At 47.3% G+C, this 15467-nt stretch overlaps 1 protein-coding gene across 7 annotated transcripts in view; it reads left to right on the top strand.

The window, feature by feature from the left end:
- The window catches only part of CHCHD6 (coiled-coil-helix-coiled-coil-helix domain containing 6), a 172236-nt gene that overhangs the window by 98939 nt on the left and 57830 nt on the right, over window positions 1-15467 (top strand). The window lies entirely within an intron of this gene.

Raw genomic sequence — 15467 nt, forward strand, 5'->3', positions numbered from 1 at the left:
TCCTGAGATCTAGCAAGAATGTTCTAGGGTCTTAGAGGTCCCTTCCCTTTCTCTTTGTGCCCCTAAGAGCAGCCAGTCTGAGATTTCCTACTTGCCCTTTCTTGTAATATTTTCTGTTGGAAGAGTAAGCAGACTTTGGCCACTATAAATACAGAGACTTCCTTTGGGTTCACTTAGATGGCAGCAACCTCCCCCCCCCCCCCCCGCTCCCCCAACCAGATCTCTCCTTTGGCTCCAATGTGGAATCTGTTTTGAAGTTCACATTGTTGTCTTGAAAAAATAGCTTGGGAACCATGCTCTGGAAGCCTTGATTATTGGGAAAGGATAGGCTATGCAGGGCTGATAAATGTGAGGGGGAAAAAAGTTCCTCACATCATCTACCCAGTGATGAGCTGCCAAAATCTTAACAACCGGTTCCCTATAAAAAGTTCTGATTTAAGGAGGGGTGCGGGGGAGGGGCTGGGGTAGGGGGAGACATACCTGTGGGGCCAGGGGCCCCTGCAGGGCCTGGGGCAAATTGTCCCACTTGCCCCCCCAGCAACCCTAGAGCTTGCAGCCCCCTCCCCTCTTACCTTACCGGCAGCTCAAAGCAGCTGGAGGACTCAGGAGCTCAGCTGAGCTGCCCAGCTGGTCCCGCTGCAGCTGGGGGGAAGCGGGAGAAGGGCCGGGGTAGCATCAGCCTCCCCAACTGGGAATCCTGGGAGCAACAGGATGGTCCAGCCCGCGGACCAGAGTTCTTTGCCCACTCCCTGGCCCTTTAACAACCGGTTCTCCATGGAGGTCTAATTTTAGCTACCGGTTCTTGGAAACCTGTGGGAACTGGCTCCAGCTCACCACTGCATCTACCTCTTTTGAATGATTTCAGAGTGGTAGCCGTGTTAGTCTGTATCAGCAAAAACAATGAGGAGTCCTTGTGGCACCTTAGAGACTAACACATTTATTTGGGCATAAGCTAGCCCACGAAAGCTAGCCTGCCCTGGCCCCGTGCTGTCCCATGCCGCTTCTGGAAGCGGCCGGCAACATGTCCCTGTGGCCCCATGCACTGCCCTCACCTGCGGGTACCTTCCCATTGGCCGCAGTTCACTGTTCCCGGCCAATGGGAGCTGCAGGCGGTGGTGCCTGCAGGTGAGGGTAGTGCGCGGAGCCCTCTGCTCCCCCCTTCCCCAGGGGCCACAGGGACGTGGTGCTGGCCACTTCCAGGAGCAGCGCGGGGCCCGTGATACCACGGGGGTGGCAATCCCGCAGGCCGGATCCAAAGCCCTGATGGGCCGGATCCGGCCTGCGGGCCATAGTTTGCCCACCTCTGCCCTACATCCTAAGCTCTGTGTTGGAATACGCCATCTAGGGGTTGATGGTGCCACATGTTAATCATACTGACCACCTTGCTTCTCCCTGCCAGCTCACCATCTTCGTGCGTGTGTGTGTGTGTTGAGGGGGGTGTTGCAGTAGTGCTCATTCAGGATTGGGGCCTCATTGTACTAAGTGCTGTACAAACATATATGAACACACAATTCCTGCCCAAATTGCTTACAGTCCTAAAACTAGAACAGAGCTATGTCTTGGATGGAATGAGAGAAAGTTCCTTTGTGGGTATACGTATCAGTATTCTGAATTTACTGGGTAGGACCAAACATTTGTTTATGCTACAAAGTCCCTTTATCAGGCATTGTTTGTTGAGTACTGAAGAATGCAGAATTTGCCACCCCCATCCGAACTCAGTGAGCAACAAACCAACTGAAGGAGCAGACTAGTCATGCTGTTTAGTCTTGAAGCTCTAGACCATCTGTAATTCTGAAAGTAGTTTACCAAGGTGAATAAATTTGATTATCCCCTTTATACAGATAGAGAAACTCAGACACAAACAAGGTCACACAGATTCTGCTAGGGATGAAACTCAGGTCTGCCAACTCTCAGCCCCATGCACAGTGCACTTGACCACCACTGCTCCTGTATAACAAGAAGAAATGGGAAGTGGGGTGGTTCTTCCCTCTGCAGGATGCTCTGTCTCCATTCCATAATATCTCTCTCAGCCCATAACACACCAATCCCATCAGTCATGGTGGATCACTGGACTTACCTTGTCTACGTTGCATGCGCACACAGCTAATCAGACTCAGCTGTCCTGCATTTTTTCACCTTTTATCAAGTACCACATTTGAATTTGTATTTTAGTGTACTGAAGGGTGGGGAATGAAAATGGGATTTCCCCTACAGTGATTAAATTTACTTTGCAGAGACCATACTGCAGCAAAGGTCAAAGAAGCACAAATCACAGAGTTCTGTGGCATTTATAGGCATCTGAGTATCCCTCTCTTTCACTCTCCAGCCCTTTTAAACAACTGCAGTTTTGCACAAGTGGCCAAATGCACTACTGTTTTTTTTCCTCTTTGTATTTATATGGCTCTTCACATACCCAGAGTGCTGTACAGCTCTTAACTAATGAGTCTTTACAATGTGCCTGTGAGGCAGGTGGGTAAGCCTTATTAGGAGGGCAAATCAAGAAATGAAGTGCTTTGCCCCAGGCCACATAGTAAATCAGCAAGAGAAGCACCAGGTATTGGCCACTGCTGAAGGCAGGCTACTGTGCGTGGTGGACTAGTGGTCTGATCTTGTGTGACAGTCTTTGTTCCTAACCACATTATCTGAACCTAGACTCCACCTTCCTGTGAAGTATCTCAGGAAATTGCACAGCCATCCTCTCTGCATACTGCTCACTGTCCTGTCCTGGGTTCTATCCAATTTGTGTCTCTCTTCCAAGAAGAACCTCCTAGCAACAGGAAGCCAGTGAACAGACCTTGGAAAATGGGCAGTTCTTTCAGCACCTTCAGTAACGTGCCCTTGTTGTTTGCATGCTATGATGACTTGGAGCACTGCCATGGACACACTGTCTGTCTGATTTTATTATAATTGCTGCATTATTATTTTGCCCTTTGTTAACCAGTGGAATTAAAGTCTGGAGACTCAGAACTTTTCCTCCCTCCTTCTGTGTTTAGCAAACTCTGCACATCAGTAACCACCCACAAAAGAAGCAGCATGTACATAAAAGACCAGTGCTCCCCACCCTTCACTTTGCTTCACATCCTTTTCTCAGTGCTCAGAGAGCCATGACTCAGACTGGGTTTAGAGAAGACAACTTGTTAATCCCCTCCCTGCTACAGAGAATAAAATGGCATTTCATTCCAAGCTCTATTAATGCGCTCGCTCCTGGGATAAAGCAGGAGTCCCAAAAGGCAGTGGCCAATTTTTTTTTCTTTTGCGTTGTCTTTGTCTTCTTTTGAGTGTTACATTTAGATTAGCTTCTGAGGATTAAATGTTATTACAGCCCCTGAATCTGTTAAGGGGGGGGGGGAATCAGTGAAGAGGTTACGGCTTAGTGCAGGCACTCAAGATTTATCCTCAAAGTGCTGGGTTTTTTTAATTTCATTTATTTTCTTTTGTTGAGTTTGACCTTATCTTATTTTTGTTATTATTTTTTAAATTTGGAAGCAAAGATCAGCATGGTTGGGTGTGGGCATATGGCATTCTTTAAAAGGTAAAGCTGCAGAGTGGGGCAGGGGGATTAGGAAGTTGTTAAGAGATAAAATTGTTCTGGAGCTGAATAATTTCCCTCTGAGATCGTCTTATGGTCTGTTGAACTCTCTCTGAAGCTGCTTACCAAGAGCCTTATTGCTAGCTCGCTATGCTGAGAGGACTGAATATGCCATGCACAGTTATCAATGAGAATTTAAAGAATGCTCCTATCTTGTCATCCTGATAGAGATCAGCTTTGAAACCAAGGCAACTTTCCAGTGGAAAGTCTGCCATCAAGATTTACTCCACATGGGACCTCATATCTAAGAGTTCATTTAATGATTCTAGGATCTTTAAACTTAATGGACATGAGTATTTAAGGTGATTATGTTAGAGAAACTGACAAGTGGTAAGTATCGTCCTGGGCTTTGTATGGAAAGGAGAACTGTACAGACTTGGCACAGACAGGGGTAAAAAGCTTCTGGACAGACTGAGAGCTTGGAACAGCAAATTATTCTAAGTTCAATCCTCTGAAAATGAGGATCTTATTAAATTTCATAACAGACTTTATAGCAGCAATAGGCTTTCACTGAAAGTGGCAATCATGAGCAAATCCCCGAGGAACTACCAGCTTTTTTGACTGGTTTCTTTAGAGTTTGGGAAGGTTCAAAAGATCATGCATGGTGCTACTATGTTGGCTCATGAAATCTTAAAGTCTGAGATAGGACAATTTTTAATTAACCCCATATATTTCTACGCAGAGGGGACTGCACACAGGGGTAGAATTCTGAAGCAGACATTAAATGGAAAATACTGAAGCACAAGAGGAAGAGGCAGGGACATTACGGGCTTCAAGCAAAATGGCTGTGGGATTTCTCCTATTATTAGATTAATAGATTAATGCATGGTTGAATTAGGGGCCTAGGCAATAGGGAGATGGTAACTTTCAGGGATACAACTCCAGCTACCCCTTGGAGCTCATCCTCACTTCATGTTGAGGTAAGAGCAAGACTTACCCCACAGAAAAATGGTCTGGCTCTTCCCCCTCCTAACGCTATTCATGCTGGCTGCTCCCAGCCCTGCCTTCAGTGATCTGTTCCACATGCATATCATATAAAGGGATTCCATCACAGCCTGGTCTGCAGTACACTGACCCCTTGTGCCTCCAAACCTGGTCTGAGTTGGGAAATTGAAGTATTGCTGAAATTGGCCTTCAGGAATATGTTCCCCCAAAGTGATATGTAAAATGGTACAAATGCTAGAGTAGATGGGTCAGTACTGGCTTTAATGCCATTTCAGAAAGTGTGAGCGAGTCTTTATAGAAACAAGAGTTAATTATCCTTTCTTAAATGGTAGTTTGCCCCATTTACACTAGCACTTATCCATTTTCAGTACTGTTTCAGGAGGACCATTGTTAAATTATTTCTAGCTGTACATTGATTTCGGGGTCTTGCACTCAGACCATTTGTAAGGGTTTTTTTTTTTTCTGTTCTTGTGGTCCCTTCTGTCCTGGGACGGTGGGGTATTATAATGAGGGTTGCACTGGCTGTGATGGAACTGCATAAATGTTCCAGTTGGCTCACTTTACTCTTCCTGGGAGTGGTTCTTAAAGCCTTAAATAGTTACTGCCACAGTGAAATGTTACTGGATAGAAGACATGACAGTTTGGATAAAGTGTGCTCTCTGCAATTCTTAGCATTCTAAGATGCTTGTGTCTAAACAAAAGCATATCCCTCCCGTGACCCAGTTCATTTAATGATATCCCAGTTTTGTATTTACAATATTGCCTCTTACTTCCTTGCGTTATTTGGGACAATGAATGAAAATGAGTGTACAAAAACTGTACAGGTTTGTCACTATTGCAAAACCAATGCGAAAATGAGGTTTCTCCTCACAAGTGCAGCAGTTGGTGTAGGTCAAAATCAAGGTGCAATGGTATAGCTGTGGGGTGAGGGTGGGCGGTTGGGACTGGACTAGCAGGGGAAGAAATGACAGACTCCGTGAAGTTCACTAGGGACTTTCCTATTGCTATTGATTTCACATGGAAGGCACTTATATTATGGTGATGGGTGGCAGCCAGGGGCGGCTCTACAGTTTTGGCCGCCCCAAGCAGTCATGCGCGGGAGGCGCCCCGGAGCCACGGGAGCAGCGGACCTCCCGCGGGCATGACTGCAGAGGGTCCGCTGGTCCCGGCTGGACCCCCCGCGGCTGCGGACGGTTCGCGGATCCCGCGGCTCCGGTTGAGCTGCCGCAGTCATGCCTGCGGGAGGTCCAGCCGAGCCGCGGGACGAGCGCTCCCTCCGCAGTCATGCCTGCGGCAGGTCCGGTCGTCCCGGGGCTCCGGTGGACCTCCCGCAGGCATGACTGCGGCAGGTCCGCCGGCGCAGCCTGCCGCCCCCTAGATTTGGCCGTCCTAGGCACCAGCTTGTTTTGCTGGTGCCTAGAGCCGCCCCTGGTGGCAGCATAAAACCCTAAGATAGGTGAATAGTATAAAGTGCATTAACAAAGCTGATTCTGATCACTTTCAGCAGCAATAATATGTACCGCCCTTAAAATAAAACCACGGTTAACATACTCTAAAACATGTTAAACAAAGCTGTCTGGCAGCTCAAATTTACTGCAAGAGACAGACTTTTTTATCAAGAATAAAAGTGAAAATGGAACCAGAGCACTGACATGGTTGGTTTGGGGATTGTGCAGTGGGAAAAGCAACATGGCTGAAGCAAGAACTTAACAGTTTCAGGATGTTTGAGACTCACCTGGAGGTAGTTTTCTTACGTGACTCCATACTAGTAACTTTTTAGGCCTTCTCCTCTGTCTCCCAGGGAAGGTGCCCTGCATATTGATTAGTGACCTCAGGTTGGCCAGCACTGGATGTTTGCAGCTGCCTTTCTGTGTGCTGGTGGTGGTAATCGCCAGTGGTTGATATGAGGCTCAGGTCATCTGGAGAAGCCTTTCCAAAAAGTTGTGATGTCAGAAGCAATAATGCCTCAGAAACCACTTGTAACCAGTGAATTAATGACTTGTTTGCTAATTAGAAGCCCAAGGCAAAGCTGAGGCAACACTTCTAACAATCTGGTCATTAATTCACTAACAACTGATTTCAAGGGCAGTGTTACTATTTTGAACAGTAATTGTATTCATGCTTCTGAATTATATGCTCTGTATGTGAGATACTTCTATTTATTATTACTGAGCTATCCCTCCCCCCTTATTGAATGTTAAATTCTCCTCATGGGGTGATAGGAAACAAGGGAACGTGATATTGGAGAGAATTGAGAAGTATTGAGGGGAGAGATACTGACGTTGAAGGTCAGAGATTCTATATTCCAATATGTGCCCTGAATCTCCTCCTCCTGAGGAGATGATAGTCATGACATAGCTACACAAGCCTCCAACATGGTGAGTTGTCTCCCCAAAGATCAGTGTCCAAGCTGCCCTGCCTTTCCTTGTAGAGGGCGAGAGATAATTTTATAGCATCATACTCCAACGAGCACTTTATGGATGATCAAAGTTCTTCAGCTAAAATAGATTTTAATGTAAACTGTAGTGCAACCAGTAGCTTTCTGAATAGAGTCCCATTAACACTGAAACCTCACAATCAGTAGACCCTCAGCCTAATTTCAGTATGCCTAGGCCTGCTGGAGTTTAGTTCACGCTTCTCATCCTCACCTTCTGCTTCTTCCCTGTGTCCTGAGGTTGACCCCTGGAGACAGGTGCACACCCTGCTTTTCTGCCAAGCCCTCCAGGCCCATGTCTAATTCGGTAAAAATGTAGCACACGGGAGACCTCGTTATTGACTCCAGAGTAGTCCATAGGGATACTTCTTCCTTGGAGAAGATTTTTCAGCAGTAAGCTGTCATCAACTGGAGCTGACTCTGATTATCATTAATAGCTGAAGGCAGCCACCCTGAAGTTGGTGCTGGTCATGTTAACTTGTACGATGCTTTTGGTGCCAGTTTGAAAGCATATGGTTTCCTATGAATTGAAAAACATGTTCACTTAAGTTGTTTTCTATTGGAATTTCTTGTGTTCTTTAAATACTTTGCTGAGATTGTGTTGCTTGCCAAGAGCTGAGTTCAAGGGTTTGTGTTTCTCCTGCAACAGCAACATTTCCAGTGCTTAAAAGGGTGGGTGAATGGTGGTGGAGTCAGTAGTGAGTGAATCACACAACATAGTGTAAGCATGATGTGCTGTGGGGCTGAAGGCATCCTCTTATACATGACTTGTCATCCTTAAGCTTAGATTGCAGAAAGTGCCATGGGGTCTTTAAGCTGAAGTGTTTAGTTCCAGTGTCTCACCTGAATTCTAATTTGGATTACTTAATTCTGCCTCTGTAAATTTCACCTGCAGCTTCAGTTGGATACACTATTGTATGTAGTGTATATAATGTGGCTGTTAGTTATCATGTCCACTCCAGAAATGCCTGCATTTTGGTGGTGGGTGAAGTAAATACTGTAGGAAGCTGCTAAAATACTTAGCACCTTTCATCCAGAAGGGCTGCAATCTAAAAGTAGAAGGGGGTATCACTACAAGGAAAACATCTCTTTAGCTTTGTGAGAACATCATAAACTCCTGTCTTGCAGGCCTCAGGTCTTGCAGGTACAATAAATAAGGGCTGCTTTTGGAATTTTCAAATCTGTATAGATTTAGCATTTTCTCAGTAGGCAGTTACCCCCTAAACACTGTAGCACTGACCAGCCCAACATTTTCTGTTCTTAGAGACAGTAATTCATGCATTCAGTGAGCTGCACATATTCCATTCCTGATCTGATGTCTTAACTGTTCTTAAGTGTTGTTGTTTATCTTATTTAAAAAAATAAATCCCTGTTTGGGTCACCTGTAGGGCTACGTTTTGTTTCAGATGCAGTTACTGCTTGCTGTATTGCTTTTCTGCCTTGTGGGAGCTCAGCCATCCTCCTTTTCTGATTCAGAGAGCTCCTTGCAGCAACAAGGTTCTGATTCATTCCTGTTTCACTTCCAAAGGCCATTTTACTGCTAACTTTAGACTCTTCATCTTTGCTTGTCAACCTTAGTAGCTTGGCATCTTTGGATGAAATGGTGTGTGGTGTTTGCAGGCATGAGATCAACTTCTGTTAACTTCAATATCTCCTGGCAAGGAAAAGAACAGGCTGTAATTTTCCTTTCCGCTTCAAAACTGGCAGAATTCCTCCAAAGTCAATATCCTACGTTCATCACTAGTAAAGAATCTATGTCCAAATATACATTTGAATTGCCTGTGGAAAAAGTCTTTTCTGTTATACCGCACAACTTGCCATCTGCCATGCAAAATGCCAGTAGAGCCGAATAGTTATCTAATTTGCAGGCTCAATGGGATGGGGCCATGTCATCTTCCTTTTTGTGCAGTTTTGAGAGTACCGGCGTTCAACACATAACACAAGTATCCACACTAGTAGAGATTATATCGGTCAGTCATTGACGTTACTTTGACTTTGTCTAGCAAAATAGCCTGAGATATAAATGGAAGCCTTCTAGGGGCACTCATCAGTGAAATGGAGAATGACTGCTTATGTTTAGTGAGGTTAAGAAAACAAGTTTGAGCATGGGAAGTAGTATGGTATACAGTATTGGGCTGAGTACAGTACGGAAGTCAGGAACCGTCAGTTCTGGTCCCAGTTTTGGCCCTTCTGGTTTGTGTTTTATATTCCTAAAAGCTCATATTTCAGGGCTTTAGTTGGTCACCTGCAGGAGTCAGAAAGGGTCATTCCCCATCCCCCTGCCCTCTGGCAATGTACTCTGGGTTTTCTTGGTCTCCTTCGTCTGAAGCATCAGAGATGGCCATGGCTGGTGACGGGACACTGGATGGCATGGGCCAGGGCTTTGAGGTGGCACCAAACATTCTATTTCTCACGTGCTGATTCAGCTGATTCTTGCTCACATGCTTAGGGTCTAACTGATCGCCATATGTGGGGTCAGGAAGGAATTTCCCCCCAGGCCAGACTGGCAGTGACCTGGGAGGTTTTTCACCTTCCTCTGCAATATTTGGTCTGGGTCACTTGCTGGGATTATCTGTATACCTCTCAGTGAGTTCCCTGCAATTGCAGGGGCCTTGGGCACTGGTTCACCTCAGTCTCTTCTGTTCTATGCCTGTGGCACATAGTAGTTTAGTATCCTGTGGGCTGTAATACTCTGGTCTCATTTCAGTTGTTGGGCTTAGTATGTGGGTGGTGAAGTTGGCTTGTGATATACAGGGGGTCAGACTAAATGATCATTTCTGGCCTTGAACTCGGACTTTGTGACTTTGGGCAAGTCAGTTAAACTGAAGCAGCGAGGTTCATCATTTGTGAAATAGGGAGACTACCTGCCTCAAAGGGGTATTTGTGAAATGTAATGTTGTTAAAGCTCTTTAGTACAGGGTCTATGTATTATTACTGGGTATTAAAAATAGCAGTGTAGACATTCGGGCTCGGACTGGAGCCTGGGTTGAAACCCGACAAGAGGGAAGGGTCTTGGAGCCTGGGCTCCAGTGTCTACGCTGCTTTTTTACCTCTGCAGTGTGAGCCTCCTAGTCCTAGCCCGAGTCATTTGACCTGGGCTTTAAGACTCTCTATTGCTAGTCTTTTTTTGCTGTGGAGACATTCCCTAAATCCAAAACTCCTTTTGCCTTAGGTGGAGGCTTGTATTAACTTATCCTTAGATATGTTAATTGAGGGGTGCTCATCATTATCAAGAGGTCTGTAATTCATGCAGTCATGAGTACCTCTGGCAGTATGTCTGCACTGCAATTAAAAACCCACGGCTGACCCATGCCAGCTGACTTGAGCTGTGGGGCTGTTTAATTGCAGTGTAGATGTTCGGGCTCAATCAGTAGCCTGGGCAATAGGACCCTACGAGGTGGGAGGTCCCATAGCTTGGGCTGTAGCCCGAGCCAGAACATCTGCACTGCAATTAAAGATACACGTGAGCCTGAGTCAGCTGGCACAGGCCTGCCGTGGGTGTCTGATTGCAGTGTAGACATACCCCGAGTTTAGTAGTACAAGGTAGCAGAAGGAAAGTGGTATTTGGAAGGCCTAGAACTCAGAAATGCGTTGGATCACTAATAGTATCCTGTGCCCCCACGAGGCACACCAAATTTCAAAGCACTTTGAATAACTGCTCAGATTTTAGAGAGACAAGGTGGGTGAGGTAATATAGAGACAAGCTTTCAAGCTACACAGAGCTTGTCTCTTTCACCAATAAAAGATATTACCTCACCCACCTTGTCTCTCTAATCTCCTGGGACCAACATGTCTACAACAACACTGCAAAGAGCAGATTTTAGAGAGGCACTTACAAGAGTTGAGTTTAAACCATATACAGTGGTGGGCATGGAAACCCCTCTAGCTGTTTTTCTGTACTGGTGCATGTGCAATATAAGTGTACATTTTCTTAAAGTTGGATTCCCCAAACATTTAGGGGTACCATAGGCGTCGACTCCATGGGTGCTCCAAAGCTGAAGTATCCATGGGGAAAAAATGGTGGGTTGAGATCACCCACTGGCAGCCAGCTCCCATCCCCCCAGCACCTCCTGTCCACTGGCGGCCCCGTGGATCAGCGTCGCCCCGTCCCTCCCAGCACCTGCTGCAGATCATCTGTTCCGCAGCAGGCAGGAGGTGCTGGGGGGAGGAGCGAGGGCCAGGCGGGCTCGGGTGAGGGGGTGAGAGGAGGCGGGGTGGGAGTGGGGGCTTGGGGAAGAGGTGGAGTGGGGGCGGGGTCTGGGTCAGAGCCAGGGGCAGGGTTTGAGTTACCCCATGGCACAATAAAAGTCAGCGCCTCTGGTGGGTACCATACTAACTTGGGTAAAACTTGACAGATTGAGACCTTTTTGACCTGCATCACATCAATAGTTTGATCTCTAGTTCTGTGCAAAATACCAAAAAACAAACCCTCACCTACAGTTTTTGTTGTTGTTGTTTGCTGTTTGTTTTTTTTAATGGTTATTTATGGGGTCTTGTATGTCTAGAATCCCTGGCTCAAATAACTCCAAATTTTGGTCACTAACACTATCCTGCACCCTCCTGAGGCATACTAAATTTCAAAGAAACCAACTAAGCGTGTTGATTTTAGAGGACTTTGAAAGGTCCACCTTTAAACAGGTGGTACAATGGAACCTTAACAATAGTGGCACTCCCATGCCACTAGAATATAGCAGTTGCTTCACCCACCACTGAAATGCAGCTATCTCTGGGGTGGGATGCAGCAGCTGCTCAGTTGCTGCACAACTGTTTATGATGACAGGAGGTAAAGCAGCAAACTGTATCCAACAGCAGAGGGAATTCCAGGAGGCAGAATTTAGTTATCTGAGCTGGACATTATCTAGAACACTGAGGCTAGTGGCGCAATCCTTATGAGAAGTCCCAGGGGTGGTTCTCTCTATTTTGGTCCAAATTGTTCTCTTACTTGACATAACATAGTATTTGTCATAGCAGATTGGGCTTTAGTTCTGCCCAGCGTGGTAACTAATCCACAGCAGTGTCCAATCCCGATGCTTTGGAGGATGGTGAAATCAGATCAGTTGAAAAGTGTTCTTATACTTGAGGAAGGGCAGGAGTGTTTTCTTCCTGACCATAGAGGTTATGCTCTTGAAACATACGATTTGGGTACTTCATCTTAATATTTGGAATAGAATATTATTAGATCATGGAAGTCGGAGATGGAAGAGATCTATTAGATCATCCACTCAATATTCCTGCTAAATCAGTCACCAAATGACAATCCTCTTTTTAATTCTAGCTATGTAATTGAACTGACCTGCTGGGGCAGGGAATTCCAAAGGAAGTAGTGAGGTCATGGTGCTGGGTTTGTGATATTGCAGTGTCCTGTAGTCTTTCTCCTTGATCACCAGCTGACAGCTTCCCAGATAGCTGTGGAAACTATTTTCTCTGTGGTGGTCAGTTTGTTAATTTACGAATGAAATGCTGGGTTGTGTTTAATTTTTGGCTGTAAATGATAAGGATGCGATAATCAGAAAAGAAGAAACCTCTCTTTGTCCTGTTAGATGTATTCCTCCAGAGTTATTTTCCTGACATGTTAAAGGGACGCGGTCTGTGACAGCCAAATACTACCAAAGGGAGAATGCAGTTTTCCAGCTCAGCTAGTCACATAGGTTTTTGTATATGTGCAATATCATGCCACAACATACCACAGTACCTGACCATTGCACCAACACGCTCGCTCTAAAATACCCACCGCATGCCTTGTGATGCAAAAACATCCCACCATGTGATTCCCAGCTCCTGTAGACCTACTAGCACTAGCACTTGCTCCCTAAAAATAGTAGTGTAGCCAAGGTAGCACAGGCAGCAGTGAATAGTGGCATGGACTAGCTGTGCCAAGCATGTGTCCTCAGCATGCTCGCCACTGCCATACTACCTCAGTTACATGCCTGTTTTTAGAACACCAGCTCGGGGAGAGCTAGCGTGAGTATGTCTACGCAAGCTAGGAGTCACAACCCCAGCTCATAGTGTAGACGTATCGTCTATGACAAGTCACTAGTGTATGTCAGTCCTGACCTGCAACACCCCGAGCTATCTATGCCCTGGGCCCTCATACAGCTCTATCAATGCACCTCATTCCTGACCTGCCACACCACCTGATATCTCAGCCCTGGGCTTTTCCTGAGCAGATACATGAAAATGTCTAGGTTTAGTTTCCTACCCCATCTGCCCCACAAACTCCTTTGTAACTGCAGTGTACAGTTCAGTCTGAATACAGTTCACCAGAGTGTAAAAGAGCAACCTGCTATGGCATCTTTTGACTACATCTGGGACCTCTGTAACAATCAACTAGTTTGCCTGGTGTATAGTAACCATGAGGAAATTGCTCTCCTGCACTGTCCTATGGGGCTGCTCTGTCCCAAAATGATAGGGCTAGAAATTTAGTTTGCTGGTGTATTTTTAGTTGCAGGACAAAATAGCGCAATACTGGTAGGGGTTAGGGATTTTTTTGAGAAGGTTGGGTGGGGGAAGGCCACAGCTGTGGGATATACCAGTCTACTCTTTTTATTTAAACAACTGACTTCCAGAGTTGGGAACTCTGTCCCAGAAGGGTGGAGAACAGGGCCTGAACCAAAATCCTGCATTTGAAAGCTCATGAACTTGAGAAAAGTTAGATACCAACTCTATGACCTGCAGATGTGCATGTGGTGGAAAGACAGAGGTTTATGTGAGCAGGGACTGGACTGGTCTCCCGTCTCTGTCTGACTGACTAGGAGGAATGGGCATGTTTTCCATTCATCTTTAGAACAGAATATCCTCCTGTCATTCTATGTTGCTGCAGCATTTACAGCTCTCTTTTCTCAGTGCAACTAACCCCAGGGGTAAGTTTAAGATTAAATGGCACTTACCTCTACCAACGTTTTGTGCAACTACCACCCTTCTGTCACCATGCAGAGACTTAGGCTTTGTCTACACTGGAACTTCGTTGGCAAAACTTTGGTTATTCAGGGGTGTTAAAAAAACACACATCCCCAACGACAAAAGTTTTACCGACGAAAAGCGCCAGTGTGAACAGCGTTCCTGCCAACAAAGCTGCTGCCGCTCATTGGGGGTGGAATTTTTTAATCAGCAGAAGAGCGCTCTCCTGCAGACAAACAGCAGCTACACTGCCTGCTTTTCAGTGGCACGGCTGTAAAAGCTGAGTAGTGTAGACATAGCCTTAGTGGCTCTCTTCCCCTCCACCTCCCAATCCTGAGTCCATGATCTTTCTCCTAAAGGAGACAGCCTGCCACCAGCAATCAGCGGGGTCCTTCTCTGGGGCCTGTTGCTCTGCCTTGTTCCTGCATCTACACCTGGGGGCTAGATCCTAAGGATCTTGCCTTAATCCAGGTGTCTCAAACACGTGGCCCACGGGCCGAGGTTATTTTCTACGGCCCGCAAGCTCCTCGTGCCCCCCCCACGTCCTCCCCTAGCATTTACCTAGAGCGGCTCTGGAACCTGGGGAAGGAGGGGCGCAGGGGTGTGTGTTGCTTCAGGCACCGCCCCCAGCAGCTCCTATTGGCCGCCCCCCGAGCCCCTCCTGCAGTCAAACCCCCTGCCCTGAGCCCCTTGCCGCACCCTGCACCCTGACCCCCTGCCACACCCCTCCTGCAGCCCGACCCACTGCCCTGAGCCCCCTGCCGCACCCCGACCTGCCATACCCTGCACCCTGACCCCCTGCCCTGAACCCCCTGCTGCACCCCGCACCCGACCCCCTGCCCTGAACCCCCTGCTGCACCCTGAACCCCTCCTGCACCCCAACCCCCTGCCCTGAGCCCCTTGCCGCACCCTGACCCACTGCCCTGAGCCCCCTGCTGCACCCTGCACCCAACCCCCTGCCCTGAACCCCCTGCTGCACCCTGCACCCCTCCTGCACCCCAACCCACTGCCCTGAGTCCCCTGCTGCACCCCGCACCCCTCCTGCACCCCAGCCCCCTTCCCTGAACTCCCTGCTGCACCTCACACCCCTCCTGCACCCCAACCCACTGCCTTGACCACCTGCCACACCCCTCATCCCTCCTGCACCCCCTGGGGGCAGGGAGGGGGCGGAGTTGGGGTGAAGATTTCGGGGAAGGGGTTGGAATTGGGGCAGGGAAGGGATGGGAAGAGGCAGGGCAGGGGCGGGACCTCATGGAAGGGGTGGAGTGGGGGCGGGGCTGAGGGCAGCAGGGGGGAGGTGTCAGTAATGCGGCCCTCGGGCCAATGTACTAGTCCTCATGTGGCCCTCGTGGTTATTTGAGTTTGAGACCCCGGCCTTAATCTATCCCTGTAATAGCTGGCTGTCTCAGTGTGTGTGTGTTGGGGAGGGGGAAGTGTTACTGTTTGATTAATTGACAAACACTTTTTTACTAGCCCTGAATTGATGGTGGAAATTCTTTAGGAACCTTGCTTTAACCTCCCAGGCACTCTGCACTTCTTCACTGGGTTTATATTCACACAGAGATGAATTTTCCAAGACAGATGAATGCAGCTGTTGGCTGG

The sequence above is a fragment of the Mauremys reevesii genome, linkage group 7 (genome assembly GCF_016161935.1).
Source record: "Mauremys reevesii isolate NIE-2019 linkage group 7, ASM1616193v1, whole genome shotgun sequence".
NCBI classification, from domain to species: Eukaryota; Metazoa; Chordata; order Testudines; family Geoemydidae; genus Mauremys; species Mauremys reevesii.